Source organism: Symphalangus syndactylus, chromosome 1, assembly GCF_028878055.3.
Source record: "Symphalangus syndactylus isolate Jambi chromosome 1, NHGRI_mSymSyn1-v2.1_pri, whole genome shotgun sequence".
Taxonomy (NCBI): Eukaryota; Metazoa; Chordata; class Mammalia; order Primates; family Hylobatidae; genus Symphalangus; species Symphalangus syndactylus.
Genome location: NC_072423.2, coordinates 58,830,397 through 58,857,034, shown reverse-complemented (window position 1 = coordinate 58,857,034; position 26,638 = coordinate 58,830,397). Strand labels below are relative to the sequence as shown.

Here is a 26,638-nt window from a genome sequence, read left to right as displayed (position 1 = left end):
GACCTAGAACTTAAATAATTTAGGAGGGTGACGTTTAAGAAAAAGACAAAATTACAAATACAAAATTAGACATGAAAGTGAATATTTAGAATGAGAAAAGTTTGAAAGGGTAGATAAATATTACAAATATAAAATCTAAAGGATAACAAGTTATGCTTATGAAATTAGCTGTTTCAATACTGTCATATTCTTTTTCTTACGTAATTTGGCTGATACTCATTAATCACCTCTTTATATAACAAAGTTGTGTTTTTGTTTGTTTGTTTTTTTGGAGACAGAGTCTTAGTCTGTCGCCCAGGCTATAGTGCAGTGGCCCGATCTCAGCTCACTGCAACCTCTGCCTCCTGGGTTCAAGTGATTCTTGTGCCTCAGCCTCCCCAGTAGCTGGGACTACAAGCATGTGCCACCACACCTGGCTAATTGTATTTTTAGTAGAGACAGGGTCTCGCCATGTTGCCCAGGCTGGTCTCAAACTCCTGAACTCAGGCAATCCGCCCACCTCAGCCTCCCAAAGAGCGAGGTTTACAGGCGTGAGCCACCATGCCCGGCCTGTAACAAACATTTTGATAATATCATTTATTATGGAGAAAATTCAGTCTTTGCTCTGCCATCAGACTCTGGCCGACTTGTTCTATAAGGGGTTACATAGTGAATATTGTATGCCTAATGGACTATACAGTCGCTGTTGTAGCTACTTAATCTCAGTCGTCATAGCACAAAAGCAGCAATAGACAATACGTAAATGAATGAGCATGGCTGTGTTCCTATAAAACTTATTTATGGACCCTGAATTTTGAATTGTATATAATTTACACATGCCATGTATCTGTTTCTCCCCCAGTAATCTAAAAATGCAGATCATTCTTAGCACAGGGACCATACAAAAATGTAGACTATAGTTTCATGACATTTGTTCTACCTTGATTGATAAAAGTTTTGTATTATTGACAGCTTATAAAAGTTAACTTTAAACTTCTCAAATCATTGTTAATAGGTATATTCATGGTAGACATCACTGTTAATAAGTATATTTCATGATAGACATCAAATTTGAAAAATAAGTCTTTTTATTTTTAAGCATTGTGAGGGTTTTTTTCGCTGTGACTAATTTAAATGTTTTTTACCCTGATGATATTCATTAACCAGTTTGTCATTGATAACCTCAATATAAAGGTATAATATGTATTTTATTATTGTTGTTATATTATTAGTATTTTACATTAAATAATCAAGAAATTTTAATATTTGCCTAATGTGCTCATATCATTCAGTCATATGGTTCAATCCAAGAAGCTATACACTACTTCCATTAGAAATTGATCACTCCCTCTCAACTATTTCTTTTGCGATACTCTGAAAAATTCTGGTTATAATTATATGCCAATGTTAGCATAATTTCTATTGATTTCATCATTTTGATTACTTTGTTTCAGTTTCACGCATTTTTAATCTAAAATTTCTCTCAATTCTTTAAAGAAGGGACCTATCATGTACATCTAACTTGAGTAATAATTTTTTATTTTATTAAAACCTTCCAAAACACCTTTTCAAATCACCTGACACCTTTGGGTCAAGGTGCCTGGTCAGTTGGCACAAAGGACAGTGGGAGCATCCAGGAAGTCATTGCTGTGCCAGGACAGTTAACACTCCTTTACTGCTATATAGAAGTGACTAAAAGCCATATAAATATGTCCCATCAAACCCAACAAATGTATTCTCAGTTCAATTATGCCTTAGCCAGATACCAAAGATAACTCGTAGCCACCCAATACCACCCAATGTGAGAGGAGGTAATGGGAGGAAAGTCCAATTGGAAAGAGATAGGAAATTTCACTGACTCTGTAACTATGCTAAGACCATGGTGGGGCCCTCCCCCGGGGTTGAAGGTGTTTGCACATCTTGAGTTTGCCTTCATTAATATCCTGATAAATCTACCCCTTATTATTCCCCAGGATGTCTGTCACGCAGCTGAGCTGTCACTTGCAGCATCATCCACCATATTCTTTTGACCATTTTACTCTACAAATTGCCAGAGCTGAACACTCACCATGTAGAATTCCAGAGGGAGCTAATGAGAACACATGCAACTCACTTACGAATTACATACAAGGTCATTTCTTGTAAACACAGAAAGTATAGTAATCATTCAATTGTTTTGAAAAAGAACAAATTGGAGGAGTCATCTATTGAGATTTTGAACATAATGTATATGCCTGGGACAATTCATTTGATAAAGCTTAATAGAAAGTTATGTATCACAATAATATCATAATTGCAGATTCTAATTTAATTATGTGATTGTACATATTTATTTACTCTAGATTCTATAGCAAATACATGGTAATTAAACAGCATAGTAAACTAACAGGCTAAAATTGGGGAGGATAACAAGAAATTCATGAAGCCTCTCGCACAGTAAAAGAATATTAAAAAGGTCAATTACAAGCTTAGGGAAGCAGAGTCTATTCCGATTTAAAAGATAATTACAGTCAGCTCATTCCCTTTTTCTGTCATACCAGACATTCCTTTCAAGAGTGTCAAGTGAAGGAGAAAGTTATAGGAGGAGATTTTCAGGTTTGAGTATCTTCATAGCTTAGAAAGCAACCACCAAGCCCCTAATGATTTCCACAAAATTCCCTTTGTGTAAATAGAGTCATTTGAGGATTAATTAATCTGCAGCTCAAACCTTTCTCTGTCCTATCCTCCTGTGCTTCTTTTAGCCTTCGGGTCCTCATAATACATTTCTGGTCCTAAACTCACAAGCTTTTGAGTATCTGTTGTTTTCCTAATATAAGCTTAATAGCTTTTTTCAGTATAATGATTATCATGTAAAGGATAATTAACTCCAAGAAATTACCATTTTTTTAAGACTTGGAGTCTATAGCAACAGTACAGGTATACTAAAGAGTATTTTGCATCCTATTAAGCTAAATACTATATTTAAGTTTAAAATACATGCCCACAAATATGCCGGGCTTTGAAAAGAACTTGAATACAAGACATAAGAATACCAAAAAATAAAAAATAAATAGAAAATCACAGATAATTTGGAATAATAGAAATGGTACTCATATTATACAGAAAAATGTTTCACTATATTCTTTGATTTTTAGTTTCTTTAAATTATAAGCTAGTCTATGGCATTTAAAATATGGTTTACTTTTCAAACTTCAAAATATACACAGTATAATAATGAAACTCTTGGCCTTTCCCTTCCTCATGTGTTTATTAAGTACTCTTTTCAAGGTATACTTTTGCCTTGTAGCAGTTAATATTTGTATTAGGAAGACGACTTCATTGAGAAATTAAAATAATGATATTTTGTAATTATATCCCCCATATTTATTTATCATAATTATGTTAGAGAGTTAATTTCTATGTGTTCTCCTATTAATATGTAACAGACAATTTACAAACACTGTAGAGCTTTGGGGAATATGTTTGGAGAAAATGCTTAATTAGGCAATGGTGTGAATTTTGACATCTTTCTTCATGGTTCAGAGAATAATCTCTTGCTGACACATATCTTCAACAGTTTGATGAACAGAAAGTGTTATTTTTCCAATATGAAAAACAGTATTACAGGGTCACAATATGGTGAGAAATGAAAAAAAATTGTTTTATTTTTTAATAAATGATATATTGCTAAGTAAGCCAAAATTATCTAATAGCATTGAAAAACAAAATTTGCAATAAAATATACCATTCACAAAATGTGATAGATATGTGATAGATAAAACTGACTCTAAAATCCAAGAAGTCCCCACTTTGGTTGGGAATAAGCTTGGGCATAAACATCATGCTTCAAGAAGTCTGAAGTATTTTACCCATTGTTCCAGTGATATTGTTAACATTGGCACTTGTGCTGTAAGTTTTTTGGCCAGAGAATATACTAAGATTCTTGAATCATTAGGTAGTTTCCCAAAAGGCTGTCAAATATGACTTAAGCTAAATAACTGAATTTATTTTTCTATACTTATGTAAGTCACACAATTCTAACAAGGAAGACATTAATGGAAATCATTGATTTCCACTCGTCTATTAATCTGATTTCCAATAATCTGATGTGGAAGCATCAGATTTCTCATTTCTAATTGGTACAATGCTAAATTCTAAAATGATATTAATTTAGAGTATTGACCCACTGATACGATACATATACACCCCAGTGGTTCAACTCTATAACAATTTAGGTCGTTCCTTATATTCTGCTATTCAATGATTTCACATTTTCAGGCATGTACATGCATGTGTGGTTCATTTCTGTGTTCTCTATACCACTACAACAGTGTCAGTGAAAGCTCTGATTAGTGTTCTCAGACAACCATATTGGCCAAGGGACATCATTATAATCAAATCTAAACATAGTATGCTGTAAAACAATCTCAAAACTTACATTCTCAAAAACAAATTCCTCACTAACAGACCATTATATGTTTGAAAGGAAGAGGTATTTAGAAAGACTTCTGTGATTCCTAAATTTAACTTTGTCTCAGGAAAAAAAAAAAAAGCTATTCAGGAATGAGTAAATCCCCATGAAATAAAAATCCTCACTCATGAAATGACTTAATCATTCCACCCAAAGGAGCAGTTGGAAAAGTTGCTCTTCTGAACATCCCGAGGTGGGGGTCTTATCAACAATTTTCAAGAACTCCTATTGGCAGGACATTTTGTTAATATATACTCAAACCAAAAGATGTAGGCAATGCTGTGGAAACAAGACCCACGTGCCACACTGAGACAGATACCAAGTTATGGCTCTTTTTATTTTGCCTATACCTCCCCAAGCAAAGAAAGGTGAGGATTATACACTAGTCCCTATGCCAGACACCACCCTCTAGTTCCCTTTCTGCCAATGATAGTACCTGGTACTACCAGAAAGCACCAACCATCAGTACGTCATCTAATATTTACCAAGTTAAGTAATGTAGGTACGTTTTTGCTCTGATTTGTTTCAGTATTTTTCAAGAGTAATCACAGCAACAAATTGTGACTTACAAGGTTCTAGCTCCCTATAATCTCCATGGGCCAGCCTCCACCACCCTTGGTGATTTAGCTCTTTGATATGGATTGACAGTTCATGTTTTCTCAATCTTATATAAGATGTGGATAACACTATCTTTGAAAAACTTTACACTTTTTTTTTTGATTGTCTATTAACATATATACTAAGTAAAAAACATGTATGTGCTATTTAAATGCAGTTTTAAGACAATTCTCCCTCCTTTTCAACCATAGCACTGCTTCTTAACCCATCCAGAAAGGAATGCTGAAGCTATCCTTACTTGGGGGTCATAAACTTTTTAAAATTTTAATCACGGCATAGGAATAAAGAAAAGAGATCCACAAAATCTGTGGGTCATTCTTATTTTCAGCTAACAAAATACTATATATATATCCATTCCTTTCAGATCAAATTATTAGAATTCATTGTCAGAGGATCCAAATACCCCAGGGAATCAGGTAGGGACTCCCACAAGACTGTGACAGATAAAAGAATTTATCAGTCACTATCATATACAGCTGAGTTTGAATTGATGATGAAAAGAGAAAATGATAGGTATATTTCATGAATTTGAAATAAGAAGGTTTTAAGTGCATGGTTTAGATTCCATCCTGGAAGCATGTAACAAGCACAGTGCTTCTGATATAGGTGAGTGGAGAGGTAATAAATATATTACCCTGGCTTAATATATTTAGCAAAAGTGTAAAAGCAATTCAATCTTTCACTTCTCAGATTAGATTCTTTTATTAGAAATTACTCAAATAACACATATTAACTTAAACTTATTCTTGGAAAAGCAGTTTACTGTTTTCAACAATCATATTTTATTTAATCATCAAAAAACAGAATCCACAGTAGTTGTGACTATAAGTCTTTCTTGGGACTATGGATTTTAATGACCTCAGCTGAGGCCTATATTCACCTAGGTAACTCCTGGTAAGTTTTAGTAAATTAAAATATCAAGTTGCAATTTGACAGTACTCTTCTTTCTTATGTTTCATTCACGCAATGAAAAGTTTTTAAACTCTAAGTCCTAGGGAAAAGTAGAAATTAATAACGTTCATTCTTTTCTATCACTAAAATGAAATGAATTATACAAGTCAATCATGTTGGGTTCCAAGAGTTATAGGGAGTCAGACCATATTGTATTTTGTGAATTAAATACAAATTCTGCACATTTGGGTAACTTATATATTTAAAACCATACTGTTCTGCATTCTTCTTTGAAATGAAGAAATTTGCACATGGATCTATGCTTATGAGGTAAAACTAGAAGCATAATCAAGCTGAATTTGACAAAAATAAAAGTTTCTAATCTTCCATCATGACCCTTTGCCTCTTTCATGCTAGACAAACCTAGCTAAAGGTCTATTATCTTCTTTTTTTTCAACACAAAGATCCAGAATATGTACACACCCAATACCCCAACCATCTGAATCTGCTTATGAGATTAAAATACCTGATGTCATGTTTAGGTGGAGGTTTAGCATTTTTATTTTGATTTGGCCAGTACCTAAGTGTTCAATCAACCTATGCATCTTAGATGATACCTAGTACAAGGACTGTGTGATTTGTCTTGGTCCAACATCTGGCCCCCTGGACCATTTACTGGACACTCAGTAGATGCCTCTGACAGATGTTGATATGGGCTGCTGCTGCTATTGATGATACTGTTGATGATGATGATGATGCAAATGCTTTAACGAGCAATGCACAAAGCATGGCTACAAACTAGTTCTCCAACAGAGAATGAGGCTTGAATCCTGGGTATCTATACTTTAAAATGCATCCCATATTATTCTGATGCTGATGATTGGCAACCAGGCATCCAGAACCACTGCTGTAGAGAAGCAACGTCATCATCATAACTTTATATGCAAGCTTTGTACATTGTTTTTGACACAGTAAACTTGATATTATTTTTTCCTTCTAAAAGGGATTTGGCAACTTGTCCTTCGGAAGATTCTCGCAGAGCAATGTCCTAGAATCTCAAGTTGACTTGTGTAGCTGCTGAATAGCATCAAAAGAAAAGCTCCCTATGATTCAAAATGCCTAAGGAAAAACACAAAGGTATTGTGCCAAGTGATTTACATATATTTTCTGGCTTAATCGAAGGGCTAAATGCTTTACTTGACATAGATCCTCACAAGAACAATTTTGGGCTAAACAATGCACTCGGTTACAAGGGTACAGCAGTGAACAAAATATACAAAAGCCCTATCATCATGGAATTTATCATCTAGTGAGGGTGTGTGAGTCCATTCAGGTTGCTGTATCAAAATATCATTAAATAAGTAGCATATAAACAACAGGAGTTTATGCTAATAGTTCTAGAGGCTGAGAACTCTGAGATCAAGGTGCTGGCAGACTCAGTGTCTGATGAGGGGACGTGAGTCCTAGACTGTCATCTTTTAACTCTAACCTCAGATGACAGAAGATTGGACAATCTCCCATGGACTTCTTTTATAAGGGCACTAATCTCATTCAATGGGGCAGAGACTCCTAAAGGCCCCACCTCCTAATACCCAACCTCATTTTGGGGGTTAAGATTTTAACATATATATTTGGGGCCACACAAACATTCAGACCATAACAGGGAGAAAGAAAATAGAAATATACATTACATTGAATGGAAAAAAGCCCAATGAACAATACAACCTGGGAGAAAGTGAAAGACAGGTGGACATAATACACAGTGGCCAGGACAGGCCGCTCAGAAAAGACTCCCTACAAACACAAGGACATGAGGAACGTGGTTGGGTTTGGACTCTTCTTTTATTTTGAAGATAGAGGAGTCAACAGGAGATGTTGATAGCTAGGTTGGAGTAGGACAGAAAAAAAGAAATTATGGGTGACACCAAAGCTTTTGGCCTAAGTAAAAGAAAAAGTGAAGCTGGACATTATTTATTGAGCTGAGCATTATTATGTGAGATGGTTATGATTTGCATTCCATTTTTAAAATTAGACTACATAGGCTCCCATTAATTAGGGGCTTGCTGCAGGTAGCACAGCTTTACAAGGTGGAGAGTAGTTTTGAACCAAGTCAGTAGACCGAAGCCCCTACACTCAATCATAAAGGCAGCTAGGGACCCCTCAGTACCTGCCAAACTTGCTTTGGACCTACCCCTTAGAAGCTTGCACACCTCAGGATGAACATAGATGGGAAGAGAAGGACTGGAGTCCCTCCATCTGTGCTCAGGGATTTAAAAGCACTTCCATGCTGGTCCATCGCTACCACTCTGCACACTCCCCAACAGAGCAAAGGGACCTGCCTGTTCCTTTGGCTTGACATTTCAGAGATTCCTACTGCACATTTCTATCTATATATAGGCAGGTCCAGCCCCAGGCAGGTGCAGGATGCAGAACAAATCTCAGAGCCTCTCCTCTATACCAACACCCTCTAGCATATGGTATGTGGGTGGAATTAGGTTAAAAAGAACATCAAGGACAACCTTGGAGGATAAATGAAATCATTATCAAAAGGAAACATGTGGTGGAATAAAGGAAGGGTGCCAGCTGAGAAAGGTGTTGGAGTGCTGAGTATTTGTACAAGGAATCTGCCACTGACCATCTGTCTATTGTTTTTCAAAAGTTTCTACATAGACTGTTAAGTTTCATTCTCAGTAGGAAGGAAGAGGAAAAGAAAAAGAAAACATTTACTGGTTGTTTGCTATGAGCCAGGCACTGGACTAGATGCTTTGTATACATTTGTGTAACACAATGTGGCATTGTCATTATTGGGCCAGCTTTACATAGATTAAGTCACTAAACTGAGACTCCAGCTTAACTCTTCTGCACAAAAGCAGTCTGTAAGCTCCATGAGGGCAAGGACTGTCTTTGCCGAGTTTACTCTGTGTCCCCAGTGCTTAACACAGCACCTGGAACTCTGAGGGGGGGTGTCATTGACTCTTTTCTTCTTTTTTTAGAGACAGGGTCTCACTCTGTCACCCAGGCTGGAGTGCAATGGCTAGACCATAGCTCACAGCAGCCTTGAACTCCTGAGTTCAAGCAATCCTCCTGCCTCATGTCTGGCTAATCAAACAGTGACTATTTTGTGCGTGTGTGTGTGTGTGTGTGTCTGTGTGTGTGTTTGAGACAGGGTCTCACTCTGTCACCCAGGCTGGTGTGCAATGGCTGGACCATAGCTCACAGCAGCCTTGAACTCCTGAGTTCAAGCGATCCTCCTACCTGGCTAATCAAACAGTGACTGTGTGTGTGTGTGTGTGTGTGTGCATTTGAGACAGGGTCTCACTCTGTCGCCAAGGCTGGAGTGCAGTGATACAATCACAGCTCACTGCAGCTTCGACCTCCTGGGCTCCAGGATCCTCCTTACTCAGCCTCCTGGAACTACAGGTGTGCACCACCACACATGGCTAATTTTTTGTATTTTTTGTAGAGATGGGGTTTCACCCTGTTGCTCAGGCCAGTCCGAACTCCTGTGCTCAAGCAATCTGCCTGCCTCAGCCTCCCAGAGTGTTGAGATTACAGGCATGAGCCACCGCTCCTGGTCATCGTTGACTCTAGAGTGAATCATGCTTCTCTCTTTCCAATTCTAGATCCAGATCAAGAATCACATCTCTCTCCTCAACCCATCTCCCACCTTCCTCCTTCCCTCCCTCTCTCCTCGCCGTGACAGAGGAAGGTCTTAGAGTCCCAGGGCTGCTTCTGCTTTGCACAAAGCAATGACTGTGGACAGGGGACAGCAGGACAAGCTAACAGGGGCATCCTCCAACAGTATAGTTACTACCAAAAAGGAAGCTGAGGTTGGAAAAAATAGAAGAGGCAGGCAGGCTTCCCTGGGTATCTGTAGCTTTCCCACTCTCAAAATGTGCACAAGATAAAGGAGCTTTCCTTTATAAGCACAGTTGTGTCTGCCTACATAGAAGGAAGTCCTGAATGTCCATCCCCTGGGGTTCTGCTTTGTAGTTTAGCTCTGGATAGCGCCTCTACCACCCACCTCTCATACAGCTGGTGAGGCTACTTCCTGTTCTCTGCCACCTGCTTCTCTGAGTCACTGGTCTTTAAGTTTCTCCAGTAAACCCAGGCCACCTAACAGCCTTCATTCTTCATTCAATTACCATTTATTCTTAGCAGAAACACTAACAATGCAAAATGGTAGCATGTACATGGCACTAGTTAAGGAATGTGCAAAAATCTATACCTGTGCATAATGCTTTAAGTAGAACAGGAATTCTTTGTTTTTATGCTGTATTTATAATCTCAACCAAACAATTAAGATGAGATAGGATTTTATTTCAGTATTTAACAAAAAAAAAAGTTAGAGGACCAATGTCAGCCTATATTAATGTGAAACTGTCCTTTATTATTGACTAAAAATAAACTCACACAAATCCAGCAGCAATTTTAACCAGGTGCTTCCTAGTTAGAATCAGTTCGTGTAATTTTCAGCTTTAGAGCAACAGTTCAGAACACCAAAACTTAGCATTTTCTGAGTATTCAAAACTCAGCAAAGCAATTATCTCTTTTTCCCTCTTTTGAACCTTCCATTAGGCAACAGAGTCTCTCTTTTACCTAAGAAAGAACTATGATCTAAAAATATTATAATTTTGAATTAGGACTTAAAATAATCAAGTTTAAAGCATGTCCTTTTATATTTGTGAGTTATTCCTCCTTGATATATTTGTGGCTCTCCAGCAGCAGCAAGAAAATACTTTCTATTCCAGAGCACCTCGCCAGTGTCTACTTTTCATAGCTCTATTCTCCCCCCATTGCATTGTGCCCTGGTTTTTATTTATTTGTTTTATTGGACCGGGGTGGGTGCAACATTTTCAAACCTCAGATACGAGAAAGTCGTAGATGGCAACATGTTTAAGATTTATATAATTAGACTGCAGGGAAGAGCAAGATGCACTTGGATGGGAGAAATTATCCTTACCATTTCCTTCTTTTATTTCTCCATCCTTACAAAAGAGAGGTCTTGTTCTATACAATGGGCTTCAATAGCCTTCCCATTCCACATAGAGAGATGATAAAGTAGCAGTCGTAGGTACCTGCTAAGACTTGGTAGAAAATTAATCACCTCCCAATTATACCCAAAGCACTTGCACATCGGAACCCTTAACCCCATTTAGATCTGCTTGTATAATTTATAATGTTTGCAATTTGTATTGTTATTTTGGAATAAAAAATTACTTCTATGCATGCAAAGTAAAAAAAAACACATCTAATAATAATTAGATAATTCAGCCAAGTAAAGCCACTGTGTCTTCAAAAATATGCATAAATCTTAAGGCTTTTAGTTTCCTTTTGACTTCGTTTTGTTTGGCTGTTGAAATATTTTCTTTGCATTCGTAAACACAGAAAGGAAGTCTAGTTTTTGCAGGATTTCGTAGAATCACCTCGGATTCTGTTTTTGGTATATGCCCAAGGAAAAGTTACTAAAGGGACCTTCTACAGAATGATGGGGAGAATTGGTACCTCTCCAAGCTGAGTCCCTTTCCTGTGTCACCCTGCTGCCATAGAGGAGAGTTTCTTTAACCTTTCTTCCTGTCAGAGTCCAGATGGGAAGAACTTTTATAACTTTTATACAGGTTCTTGAGCATCTACAAAGACCGCCCAAATCAGTAATTCTAGAGGTGAGGTTTACAGCCCCAACATTTTTAAAGCTGTCCTTCTTGGGTGATTTTCATATGCAGGCAGGTTTGAGAGTAACTGTCCTTATTTAGGACAGCGACCCCATGTTTCCTAATGAGTCTCCTCAGTTATATCCTTTATTCCTATGGAGGATAATAGCTATCATTTATTCATTTGTTAATATGCATATGATTTATTTAGCCAAGAGAAACTAGAAATCTCAGGCTTTTTGAGGATTTTCTTGCCATTATTCCTGATTTGCTTAATGCTGATCCCTTAGGGATAATTCTTTATTATTTGAGAAAGTGATATCCTGCGTTGGTCAGCTCTGCTGTACCTACTGTGATGTCAACATGCCATCAACTCAAGAATATGTCAAAGCTGGCATCTCCAGGAGGAACTACCCTTCGTTCTTCCTTACAAGGTATCTCTTGTTTCCCAATCTGAAATATTTCCACTGAGTCTTGTATGTTATTTGACTCCTCCCTCCTTAAAGAACAGAAGCCTCTAATGTCACATTTTCTTCTATGCTATACAATAGAGAGAAGAGAAAGCAAGCATTGTGTTGCATTTACAGTCATGCCTTTTGTAATTATTCGTTTTAGAATATGTCATATTATTTGACCAGGACTGGGCATTTTATAATTATAGAAAATCTTGGGAAACATGCCACATTCAGAAGACTTTTCAGGAACCCGTTTTATTCATAGTCTTCTTTGCTGCTGGGTGTGTTCATTATAACTCCCATCAGAACTTCACAGGCACTAGCAGGAATACCAAAGAGTGCTACACAGCTACATTACATGACTCCCAAGTTTCTCCCTTTGGCAACATACCACACTGTCATACCACAAAAATGTAACACTGATGCCCCCAATAAGCATAACACTAACTGTTTCTGGGTAAAAAGAAGGAAAAAGTAACATGTTCAAAAGCACCTGCCTGCAACAAATGCTTTCTGAGAGAAAATGTGAAAATTAGATATGGAGAATCCTTGAGATAGTTTTCACAACAATTAAAATGTAAGATGGTAAAGAAGAAGCATCAGTTCACGTTGAAAAAAACGTCTAAAATAGTTTTATTTATCAGAAAGAAAAGAATCACTTCCCTATTAGAATTATAGACTGCGGCCACGAAGGGATGGTGGCCCACCCTTCATTCAGAATGGTGCCAGGGATGTTACATTTTGGCAGCGTGCAGAGACTGATGGCATGCAAGAAACACTCCTAACTACTCTTTCTTAACAGATGTGGATTGTTCCCTATTAAATTGGCCAAGGGCATCTCTTTTTACTTCTTGGGGAATTAAGGAGAATAACAAATAGCACATTGTGTTCACAGCCAGCTAAAGAGGAGAAAGTTCAACAACGTGTGTCTGTGTTAGAATAGGAAATGCTGTGGCCTTAACGTTAGGGCCCACATTCTTCTCTCATTTTTCAGCATTTTTACCCTCCTTGGAGGAAATGTGGTCATAAAAAGCTCTTCAGAGTGGTCATGGTGGTGATAGCATATCTATGAACACACGAACACATATAATGATGTTTGCATGTGCATCCACACTTGGAGAAGCCCAGTGCATGTTATTTCACACCAGAAACAAATGTGTGTGTCGCACCTCTGCTTTTTAATAGAATTTTATATATTCCGCATTCTTTTTTTAATGAAGAATAAGAAAGAAAGAGACAAATTTCTCCCTTTCCTTTACCTGTTCCTAGGAGTGAAAGCACAGATCTGAGTCTGTACGAACTTTGATTTGCATTCTAAACAATTAGTGGAGTTAATGCATTGATCAACTTATTTAATTAAATGTATTGAAATAATCTTTATATCCTGTTTCAGCATCACTTGATCATCAGGAATCAGGTTCTGTGGTCAATATTTATGAAACACCTGCAGATTACTTTTCAGTATTCAAAGACAATATATAAGTTGATTTATTGAGACTAATAAGAAACAAGTATCCATAAACTGAGATAAAGATGAGATTTGATGAATATAATAAAGAAAAAGAGGAAATAAGTTTCAACATATCTCTCTCTTCTCCTCCATCCCCTTTTTTCACTCTCAAATAAGAATATAGCCTAGCACGATATTTAACTTCTCTCTCTCATACCTGTTCTTCATGCCTTGGTACAATTTATAAAAAGTGAATTTTTTTTAGGAAATTTAATCTTAATATTTGTTCCATATTAGGAATAGCCTGGGTGGCAAATGATGTTTAACCAAATATCCCATAAAATTAAGTAGGCTGAAAGAAAATGTCATTGAAAGAAATACTTTCACCTTTCATGTCTGGCAAATATGATACATGTTCTATGACTGTTTTTTCTTTCTAACTCTCTAGATTAGAAGGTTATATGAAATTTCCCTGGAACTGATGTTGGTGGCAATTTCTGGATAAAGTTTCTGGCTAAAATGAGGTTATTTCAACTTAAAGAGGAAATCAACATCTAAAAAGGGGTTAGCACTAACTCTTTCTTCAAAGATGTTCCTGATATTTTACAAGGCTTAAAATCACATATTGTAAGTTGCTGTGATAAAATACACTGTTTATTCAAACTGGGAAAAACAGAAGATTTAATAAACATCTTCTCACAAACAGTATTTGGCTACAAGGAACTCCATGTGGTACGATAAAAATTGTTCAATTTGGAAAATGACCTAGGACCTAAGTTTTGGCCGCTTTAAACATCCAACATAATGTTGGCTCACATGGCAGCGAGGGGATATTAACTGGTACATGGAATGTATTTCTAGAGTTCTTTAAAAATCCAAGGAAAAATTGATACAATTTTCTAACAGCTTATGTAAAAGTTGCACATAAAATTGTTGCAAAATAGAAAAAGTAAATCTTAGCTCTGCTTAAATTACCACAAAGAACATGAAACTTTCCTTTCAAGAGGAAGAACATTTTTTTGCAGTCATACAGTATTATAGCTGGAAGGAGCCTCAGAGATGATCTTTCTTACCTGTTGTCTTTACTGCTGAGAGAACTGGGGGTGAGACAATTTAAGAGACTTATTATGATCATCTTCATTCTTAAGCTTTCTATGAGCTACCTTAAACCTTCAAATCTAATATTTGTATTGAAAATTTGCTTCACTCATATAAACCAAAAAGTAAGAAAGAGTATGCACTTGTGTATAGTACCTACAACTAGGAAGTTAACAGTGATAGCAAAGTAGGTTCTAGTGCCTGTGGTCACATTTGAGATAGACTCCATGGATTTAGATGGCTCCCTTCCCCAACTCTTCTAATTTTGAAAAGGCAATGCAATATCTTTTCTCTCCTTTTTAATTTCTGTACATCGTGGGCTGTTGTTGTCAGCAGAAGCAAACAAAGAGCTCTCTGCTGTCAGCAGAATTAATTTACAAATTCTATTTGTTTAAGTAAAATATATCTGTCAAAAATGCTAACTGCTATTTTAAAAAGGACTCTTGTTTGGTATCATATGTTAGCCATGCTTAAAGCAAGGTATAGAGACAAAGGGTTGACCTGGGCATGGTAGCCTACCTATGGAGACACAAGAAGTAAAGTTGCCAGGTGACAGAGAGGGAACAGAATAATGTAAGTGCAATTCTGCTGTCCCCTTATTTATTAAGGAAAAGGGCCTCCACACTTAAGCCATAATGAACCAGAGCGAATCCTGCTATACTTGTGGAGAGGAAAAAAGAACCTAGTTGCTCTAAACAAAGTAAATCATATTGCTTAATATTAAACCATCTTGTAGGTTACCAAGAACCATTTATGATCATCTTTGTCCAATAAGGAAAAATGGGAAAAATTTAAATAGACCGAAGATAGGGAAAATCTTGACCCAAATTTTAAAACTGTAAATGCTATAAATTATGTATTGCTCGACTTGATTCTAATATCTGATAAAATTCTACAATGGATCCATCAACACGTGGTCTAGAAAAACTGAACAAACAAGCTAACCCAGTTGCTTGTTTTGAATTTTGCAAAGGAAAAATATTGTATACAGTAAACCAAAATTTTGCTAATATATCTGACAAAATGTCTCATGACATTCTTATAACAGCATGGTGAAATGTGGGTTGGATAATAGTACAGTTAGATGGCTTGTTTACTAACTGAAGAAAAGTTATTGGCAATCCGGAAAGTAAAACAGAAACCTGATCTCTATGTGATGATCCACAATGTCCTACGTGATCTGCTCCACCTACATCTCTCCTGTTCACCAAGTTCCACTCATGCCGATGACTCTATTCTTAACCAGGCCACACTCATTCTTTCCTGCTTGCATTTGCTGCTCCCTTCTGTCTGGGATGCTCTTCACCTAGCTCTTTGAATAGCTGGATCCTTATGAAACTGTGGGCATTAGTTTAAATGTCACCTATGCAGATATTGTCTTCAAATTACGCAGCCACCTAATCAACCCTGTCACTCTATATCCTATCCCTCTGTTTATTACCTATTAGATTCTGTTTATTTTCCATCTCTCCCACTACGATGTCAGCTGCATCAAGGCTAAGACCTTCTTTGTTTATTCACTGAGTATCTCTAAGGCCTAACCCAATACCTGGCATGCACTAGGCTTCTGTGAATTTTTCAATAAATTAGTGAATGAATTAATAAAATACAACCCCAAGTAATGATACAGTATCTTCTAGTTGGTCTTTTAAAATATAATATTTTATCCATGTCTTATATGGAGATACAGAGGGTCTGGATGTTTGTTTTGTTTTAATCTTTCTGATTACGTTATACTGAATAAATACACCGCATGATGAAGTAAGAATTCGACGGGGCCTTGAAGGGGTGAAAGACCAAACTCTTACAATAGAATGTCATTAAACAAGGAGACATGAAAATTTCTGCACTTAGAATCAAAGGGTGTTTTTGTGTTATCACAGAATGTGGCGACATCATTTGTCATCAGGATTTATAAAAAATACTTTGGGTTTTACTTTATCACAATCTCATTTTGAGCCAATAGTGTGATGTAGGCAATAAAAATCATCAGAGTTTTTAAATTAAAAGATGGTCTCTCCAGACCAAATCCATACATTTGTTCAATTCTAGACATTAACACTGGAAAATGTTTAAGTGGTGAGAGGAAGAGAACAATGATTATGAGAAGCATGGAAAACTGCTCTCATAATAAAATAATCAAACTTTTACCAATAATCTCAATAAGAGTGAAGGACTTTCTGACAGTTTAGAGTCATCCCAACATACATTAGATTATTCCATGAAACGGTGAATTTCTTGTTAGTGTAGATTCCCACTGCATGGTTAGCAGTTAGGATGCATTGGAAATAATTTTCATAAAGTGCAAGTTTATTTGATTAATGATTTGTGATCAATTTATGTAATTCTAGCTGGGCTTCTTTACTCACTCCTCAGTTTCCCTACTGTGAAGTATTTGCATTAAGTACTAGCATTTTTGTTTTGTTTTGTTTTCTAACTTACTATGCATGGAGAAGTTGGTTGAAAGGCATGCACGCTTTGTCAGTCTGCAAATCATGAAGGTATCATGATAATAAGTATTTTGCTACATGTTAGTGGCCCACAGAGATGTCAAGAAAAGGTCAGCCACCCGACTAGGAATTGAGAATTAGTAAGTAAACTAGTAAAATCCATGTAAAATGGATGGAATTTGCCTTTGTAGGAGCAAACCAGGAGGTTATCTTTACATTTGTTTCTCAAGAAACTAGAAATACCTGAATATAATAGAGGAAAAGTAGATTTGGAAGCTGTTTTTATCATCTTGAAAGCAGGAACATAACTGTAACCAATTTGGATAAAAAATGTGCAAAGAAAAGGACAGTCAGCCTCAAAAATAGAGCATCAAGACCAGGAATGTGAAGCTGACCTTGTTTATCAAATTCTATAAAAGACATAAACTTCTTTGTTCACATAGTGATGTAATCTATAGAGATGGATTCAACAAGTTCAAGACAAACTTAGTGAAATAACCCTCAAAGCTGCCTTCTCCACTGCACTCCCAAACAATTCAGGTTAAGTCCACTTCCCAGACATTCTGGTACCTTATACTCATCTTCTTCATGGAAAAAAATATAAAAATATAAAATATATAAAAATATAACCCCAATCTAAATACTTATGGTATACATACTTTGATATCATTTTGATTAGCATCTGTCAGCCTCTCCAAGTCTATACAACATTGCACAACAAAACAGAGAGGCTGACCATGGGCTACAGTAACATCCCAACATAATGGCATGTTGAGTAGCTCCTAAGTAGAGAGTGTTTTCTGGCCACACTGTTGCTCACTTTCATAGCTACATCATTCTATATTGACTACATACTTAAACATGAGCTAATTACTTATGGAAGAATTAATGTAAACAGGTTTTGATATTTTGGTATGAATAACAACTATTGAACTTAAGGATCATTAAGAAACCTTGAGGCTAGAAAGTAATTGAGAGTATTACAGAGCACATGAGATGATTTGGAAAGGAAGTAATCAAAGATCAAGAAAAGGTGTGTTTTTTAAACAATTGGTTATTTTAAACCTTAGAAGTAAGCTAAGAAGCATACCTTTCACAGGAAAATGACTGAAAATGCACAAGAAAGTTAGTGTGAACTTTGGCACTTGGAGCAAGCCTATGCAATGATCTGCAAACCTGAAATAAAGTCTACGCTCACAGAGAATTTAGTAGGGAGGCCTTCAGACATACGTCCCAAATGATACTGAGATATTTGAGAATATGCTGCTGAATCAGGTTCACACATTTAACCAGAAAGATGACAACAAAGTAGTCTTTACTCATATACACTTTTGGAAATACAAAATCTCCTGCTTGCCTTTTACTGGGAAAAGAGTAAAAGGAGAAACTATTCTGAATGGGGCTTGGGTGAAGACTGTGAAGCACACCAATTGCACAATGGAACACTCAAAAACCAAATGCTGAGTCATTCTCACCACTGCTGTGAGAGGCCCTTTTCTCTCTCTCCATCCAGATACTTTGTGACTGTCAATATCAGCAGGCAACAAGCCAACAAAAAAAGTAAACTTGTCTCCTTGCATTTCTTTCTGCTTAATTTCTGTTTGGAGGGACTTCATGACATCATAGCAGAGAGTTTATACATAATACATGAAATAAAATGCCCTTGCCCAGTGCACAAGGACAGTATCATCACGGAGTGCTATGTGATCCTTGTCACTGTGCATTCCATTCTCACAAAGCTATGAAAAACCCACACTCAGAGCTCTCAATCCATTATTGCTCCCACACCCTCTGCTCAAAATTATTTGCTTGTATTCTAAATGAACATATTCTTTATATTGGTCCCACTTATTCTTTAGACATTGCCTCCAAGATGTTAGACCATGGCCTTGAGGAACAAATTATATTCATATACACAAGTAGTAGTCTCGTACATTTTGTAAAAAAGGAAGCATTTTTCTTTCTTCCATTCAATAAAAGTTTTTAAAATTTAGATGGGAAAAGAATGAGGCAAGGGGGAGAGAGCAAAGTAATGCCATTTGACATTTGGTGTTTGGTGTTTGGTGAGTGAATGGTGTTCTTCCTTGCTCAGTGGCTTATAGCCAACCATCCAGTGACTTCCCCAGGTTTAATTAAACCTGCAAAGAGAGGGATATGTGCTTGAAATCCAGAGAGAGGAGTAGAGATTTCTGATCAATATCAGAAACTTCCACAAGTTGGTGCTAGAGGCAGAAAGTAAGCACCGTGATACCCAGTTCCTTCTCCCAGCCATTAGATTTAATTTTAACCTTCAGATGATATAGCAGCTGACCAATGACAAGAAATGCACAGATTTTTAAAATATTTTAGACAAATAAGCTCATATTATTTTATATGTTGGAAAATATTTAAGCATCTGCAAATACCTAGAGCATGTTTTTGTATCATGAATAAAAATTATAAATTCTTAGTATCGACATGGGCTGTCTGTAAGGGGTGCAATAAAAACAGAAAAAGAATCACGAATGGCCCCAATATCCTATTCAAATTAAATCAGAATGTGAGGTTTTTGTTGTTATTGTTTACCATCAACTTACTGTTGAAAATAGCCATTGTAAAGCATCTGAAACCTAATCATTTAAGTAAACAAGGTTGGCTATTAGCTTCAGAAAAAAACACACTCTCCGTTTACTCAGTGGCTAGTCTACTTCATCAAGGGCTAACACCTCTTTTCAGAAAGTTTGGTATTACTTGGCTATCCTAAACAGATGAAGGTGAGGTTCAATGAAGCAGTAAGAATTTGTTTTCACTACTACAAAAGAAGAACCACAAACACTAAAATATGCAAGCATTGCAACCTACTGCGTGAAGACTAATTCCCTGATAGAAGCAATGAGAAAGCTAAGCTAGGAAACCAATTTACAGAAACCCTATTCACCTGTTCCTGAAAAGGCACCCACTGAGAAGTCATCAGAATATCTCACCATCCCGCCAAAAAAACAAAACAAAAAAAACAAAAAAAACCACCTGGGTAACCTTTCTCTACCTGTGAAAGATGCTAATTTTCACAGCCATGCAGCTTGGTAATTGTTTCAAAGACAATGAGCAGCAGTCATGTGGCTCCAGGTCTCTATCTAGGCTCCTTATCTCAAGATTCATGGACTTTATGAATTTTGTTCAGTGACTCTGAGTGCCACAGCCGATATGGAGCTGGACTGTTATCAACCTACAGAAATAACTAAACTCATGTGCTGGATTCAGCCATCCACACATAAGGAGACCATCTAGCATGTGCCAGATGTTTAAAGCATGGAAATTATGAATGGATCTAAGAGAACTTAGCTTTGAGCCTTAAAAAAAAAAATGAAGGCAAGCTGAGGGATACCTGAGGAAAAATATGTTTTTTTCTCTTTCTGAAATGAATCATTTTGACAAATGGAGGCATATGGCAGTTTGGTAAACTCCACACACATGATTGGAACTAAAATATATTTCTCCCTATTTCAACTCATTTCATAGTAAGCTAAGGAGCCTAAAGTTTTTACTTTCGGCATTCTCTAATTGGGTGATATTTTTGTGTGGTATGAGAACTGAAGAGATCAAGAATTCTCCCTTAGCATAAACACCCATTTTGCTCTGAATTCAAAAATGCTCTTCTACTCATTTTCCTTAGGTAAATTTGCAACGGTATTTTAACATCTGAAACTGCCATCCATGAATTTAAATTTCTACATCATTAAATGGGCAACAAGCTAGCTCTGGTTGATGAAAATATGAGCTGGAAGATAACAGCACCATATGGAATGATGATCACATAATGAACCAGGAAACCAAAAACTGAATGAGTCAGGCTGCTTAGAAACACAAAACAAGGTTATAGCACTCTTTTGAAATTACTATACTCGTAAATGGTAAAAAGTACTACCTCCCAAACTTGATATCATCAGCTCCATCAGTAAGTCTTACAATGTCCCCATATTATCCCTAAGGATGTAGGTAGTTCTCATGAACTTCAAATAAAACTGCAAAGAATGTGTAACCTTTTCTTTTCAATAAAACTTCAGGCTATACTTTTGACTCACTCTATTACTTTCCCACCCACAGTAAAAATATGAAGACATGATGACGTACAATACTTTTAAGTTGAAAGCTCTAGACTTTTAGTCATAGTCATGGTTGGGATTTATATAGCCAAATTGTTATTTTTCTAGCAGCAACTGCTTTCATGAGCCATGAGTCTTGGGAAGATGAGATAGAAGGTGGCACATAACATTTTCTCCCACTTGGTTTATTTTTACTCAAGATACTTTGGTACTTTATGGTTTCATAAGCTACTACTCAATGATTATGGCTTGAATTACAATAACAAAGTAGTTGGATATGTTTCAATATTACATATACCGCAATATTACATATGGAGTATATCAAGCAACATATGGAACAATTCGTAATGATCTAGATGCTCCCAATGTCTAAATCACTTTCAGAAAATTATGGGTTTTAAGAGACTTTGAAGACATTAGTTGTTTTGGACACCAGGATGCCTTGAATAATATGCTAAGAAAGTATATATATATGCGACCTGGCATAGTTAATAGAAATCAGCTACATGCACAATGAATTTCTATATAAAATATTTAGCTTAATCCCCACGAAAAGCTTGTGGGTTAGTTAGGTTTTATTATTCACATTTCACATAAGAAAATTTAAAGGATTTGCTCAAAATCACAAAGCTAATAGTAACTCCAGGTTAGAGGAATAACAATTAAATTAGTATAGTGAGTGTACAAGTGTACAGAGGCAGAGTTCTGAGAATTTCACAGACCCAACATAGTTCTCAAGAGGGGAAACTGAGGCCCAAAGTCACATGATTGGTGGTCAGCAGTATGGCTTCAAAGCCTGTGCTCTCAATCACCACCTCATGCTCCTCACTTTCTCTAGAGGCTGCTGGATGAATAAAAGAAATACAGAGGCTCGATGTCAGGATTTTGGCCCAATGTTGCATAGTACAAATAGCCATGGAGTGACAATAGTTAAAAAAGAAAACATTGAATTTCCAGTGGTTCTGCAAGTAATAAAATTATATAAAATCTTAGGATGCTAGAATTCTTATTTCTAGGCCATTCTCTTGACTTCTTCTTCAGGAAATTGTCTTGCTTCAGACCACCTAAAAGTATTTAAATGTCAATATCTTCATTTCCAGTGTTCCTAGAGAGAATATTGTAATGCACCGTGATACTCCATTACCACATTAGGAGAAGATTTGGTTGAAACCAGGGAGAAGAGAATGGTCATAAAATTGGTTTGATGTAAAATATCCTACATCTGCTTCCAATGATGTCAATGCTATAAGGGTGAGAAGGAGAACAAGCAGTACACATGTAACAATAAAAAGCATTAGGTAATTATTATTTTAAAGTAGTTCCATCAATTAAATTTAACGCTTTAAAGATTTTATGCATCACTTTGGAAGAGTCATATTCACATCTTGGGTTTTCTTTTAAACATACCAGATGAATTCTTAATAAACTTGAGTATAGTCTTCAGCAATATCTTTAGAAATGAGGGTTTGTAGCTGGTTCTATACAGAAATGGGAATAAGTAGTTAGGCATGGGAGATATAAAATGTATAGCTGCGTGCAATGATCAAATATTCATTGTGAGTGACAGGTGAACCAAGTGTATTAGACATGATCCTGTCTAGTGAGCTGGAATTTCAAACTCAACATGGCAACTAGTCACATGGGATAGTTTATACAATGTGTTCAGAGGAAAGCAGAATTTTAAAAGGCAATAACCAACAACCTTTCTCTTACATAGAGAATGCCATAGCATAATTTGTGGAAAAAAAAGAAACATGTTTAAGCTAGCATTGTGTCATAGAAAGTGGATTTAAATAAAATCTCAATGGACAATCAAGAGATGTGATAAGAAGTTTCCGTGTGAGTCTTCTCCCTCATATTCTCATTTAAAGAAAATTTAGAAAATGCTAAATTGGGTCAATGTGAATGTTGTAGAAAAATAAAGTAAAAGATTAGCAGACACAATTTACTAACTGCCGGTTTGAGCCTTCCTGATCAAGAATCCCAAAGTGTGTGCTAAAGAAAGATGATCCTTCTCAAAAAAAAAAAAAAAAAAAAAGAAGAAGAAGAAAAAAAACAAAGCACTGCAGAGGTATAAACAACAAACTGTGAGAACTACAGATTTTAATCCTTTCTTTACTTTGCCATGAGTTTGATTGTACCAGCTATAAATCATCATTTCTAAGAATATTGCTGAAGACTATACTCAAGTTTATTAAGAATTCATCTGATATGGTTAATAGAAAATCCAAGATGTGAATATGACTCTTTCAAAGTGATACATAAAATCATAGGAGAATGGAGTTGTCAAGTCAAATGTTGTGATATGGTTTGGCTATGTCTCCACCTAAATCTCATCTTGAATTGTAGCTCCCATAATGCCCATGTGTTGTGGGAGGAGCCAGTGGAAGATAATTGAATCACAGGGGCAGTTCCCTCATACCGTTCTCGTGGTAGTAGTGAGTAAGTCTCAGGAGATCTGATGGTTTCATAAGGGGAAACATCTTTTGCTTGGCTCTCATTTTCTCTTGCTTGCTGCCACATTAGACGTGCCTTTCATCTTCTGCCATGATTGTGAAGCCTCCCCAGCCACATGAAACTGTGAGTCCATTAAACCTCTTTTTCTTTATAAATTACCCAGTCTTGTTTATATCTTTATCAGCAGCATGAAAACAGACTAATACACATTGTTTCAATTATAAAGTTTGTACTAGAATGTGAACATTGTAATTCCTACTAGGACTCCTGTGGAAAAGCATTTTTACATATTAAAATTAGTTATTATTATTATTACTCTAAAATGGAGTACTCTAAAGAGAAAATGAGCTAAATTTGAGTAACAGATTTATTTTGGGTAAGAAGAATAATTACTTCCATCAAGTTATTGTCCTTGTGTCTAATACAGCCCCAGTACACAAAAGGAACTATTATGTGTGGAATTCTGTCTCCAACCCCCGCCCCCCACCAAAAAAAGGATATACTGAAGTTCTAACTGCTTGTATCTCAGAATGGACTGTATTTGGAAATAGGGCTGTTACACAAGTAATTAGCTGAATTAAAATTAGGTCATACTGGAGAAGGGTGGACCCCTACTCCAATATGATTTTGGCTCTTACAGAAGAAACTGGCCATGTGAGGACCGGGACTGTGTGTGTTTTGTCTTGTCACAACAAAAGCAGAGATTGGAATGAGCAGCTGCCAATCAAGGAAGGCCAAAGATTAGCAACTAGCCACCAGAAGCTGAAAGAGGCAAGGAAAAATTATCTTACAGGTTTCAGGGGGAATATGGCCCTGCCAACACCTTGATTTCAGACTTCTAGCCTCCAGAACTGAGAGGCAATACATTTCTGTTTTAAGCCACCCAGTTTACGGTACATTGTGATAGGAACCCTAGGAAATTAATAAAGGCATTCAAGAAGAACTTAAACAGGGACAAATCAAGGACTGGATTCCTGACAACTGCCTTATTAGATCCCTTTGTGTTTTTAGAGAGGGCATCGTGGAAGGAGTTTCATAAAACTGAGTTTGAATCCTGATGTCACCACTTACTAGTGGACTTTAGGCAATTCACTTAACATCTCCAAGCTGTAGGTTACTCATCTGGAAAGTGAGAATAAACCTCCATAAAGTCCTAAGAGCATTAAATAAAATGATATATGTAAAGTGCCTGGTACATGCTTGGCACGGAGCAAATGTTAGTTCCAGTATCTCTCCCTGCATCGCAATGTTGTAATAACAATTACATGAGACTAGAAACAAATTACTTTTACTGTAGAGACCACTCTACATTTTACTATTCTATGGTCACCAGCACCTTGGGCATGACATAAAACTCGCAAAAAAGCCCATCTGAGAGGTTTTTGAGACCCCCAGGAGCCCAGGAAGAGAACTTGGGATGGGTTAGAGTTCTGTGGGATATGGGGGGCGTTACATCTTAACTCTCACTGCTCTGTAATTCAGAGCCATTGCCCTAAACTTGAAAGGACTCAGTGAAATATAATCCCCTTCTAAGCCTTAAAAAGTTCCATCAAGTGTGAGAGAGGCAGCCTCACATACACTCTCCAGCCCAGTTCCTTGAGAACTTCCTCTCATTCCTCGGATCAAGGGAAGTGTTAAACTTGAAAGAGTAAAATCACTTCTGGTTGCAAGGACAGCTACAGAAAGAAAAGCGATGAAAACACTCATTGGCCATAATACTTGCTCCTCCAATGAAGACAAGGCAGAAATAGCAGTTGGTAATATGATGTTCCCAACTGGGACCAGTAGCAACTATTGCTGAGCACAGTTAATGCTGAATTCAGAGGAAAACCAGGATCCAGCCCCAGAGAGATGACTTGTAGTCCCAAAAGCACAGCAGGGCTATGAGGGGCCCCAGAAGGGCACCAAGGCTACTTGATTGTACTCCACTGGGACCTTAGCCCACCTGGAGTTAACTTCAGTAATCGGCAAGATGTTGCGGGGTAGGTAGAAGGAAATTGTGTCCATGTAATAAAAAGGCAAAGCTAGCTTTTATTTTTTTTATTTTGTTTTATTTTATTTTGAGACGAAGTTTTGCTTTTATTGCCCAGGCTGGAGTGCAATGGTGCGATCTTGGCTCACTGCAACCTCTGCCTCCCAGGCTGAAGTGATTTTCCTGCCTCAGCCTCCCGATAGCTGGGATTACAGGGGTGCATCACCACGCCCGGGTAATTTTTTGTATTTTTAGTAAGGACGGGGTTTCATCATGTTGGCCAGGCTGGTCTTGAACCCCTGACCTCAGGTGATCCATCCACCTCAGCCTCCCAAAGTGCTAGGATTACGGGCGTGGGCCATCATGACTGGCCAAAACTAGCTTTTAAAGAGAGAAAGAGAATAAAGATGAAAAAAAAAATTCAGGAATTTGAGAAAATTCTGAAATGTAAGGAGGCAGTCATCAGAAACCCAGTTCTTGATTTTCCCTGTTTGAGTGCTTTACAGCCGAAGAAAGGACCATTTTCTCCCTGGCACAAAGAGAGAGTTCCTACACAAGTCACTCCCTTCCTTAGTCCTCTCAACTCACTTACCATAGCCAGAGATGAAGAAAAAAGTGGTCAAATGCATTGCTGGCTGTGTAGCACAAAGTGTATCTCCAGAATCTATTTTTAAGCAAAGAAAATTATTTTCTTGGTTGCTATTCCAAATAAAAAGATGATCCCAATAAGAGTCCAGTAATTTCAAGAATATACTTGGACTTCTGCCTGCCAGTTAAGGTTCACTTAAAAGGTGAGTCTTTCCTCACACTTTCTGGAACATCTGGAGGGAACTTCCTCCTCTCCCCCTGCTCTCCTCTACCCCACCCAGGAATTATGCAGTGTGGAAGGCCTTCTGGAGGACAGCAGCATGGAATACCACCTCAAAAAGAACACACAGAGAACCATCCCTGCCATCGCTCCCCTCTTCTCATCTTCTCCCAGTGTCTCCCACCCCAGAGAAGCTTAAGACCCTGAGGAAAGGAGGCATGGAGGTGACAAAGCAGACCTCCCCGCGACTGCTGACAGCAGGTGAGGATACCTCAGG

The 26,638-nt window shown here is 37.2% G+C and overlaps 1 long non-coding RNA gene across 1 annotated transcript in view; it reads right to left on the bottom strand.

Moving 5' to 3' along the window:
* The window catches only part of LOC134732017 (uncharacterized), a 60,948-nt gene that overhangs the window by 15,116 nt on the left and 19,194 nt on the right, over positions 1 to 26,638 (bottom strand). The window lies entirely within an intron of this gene.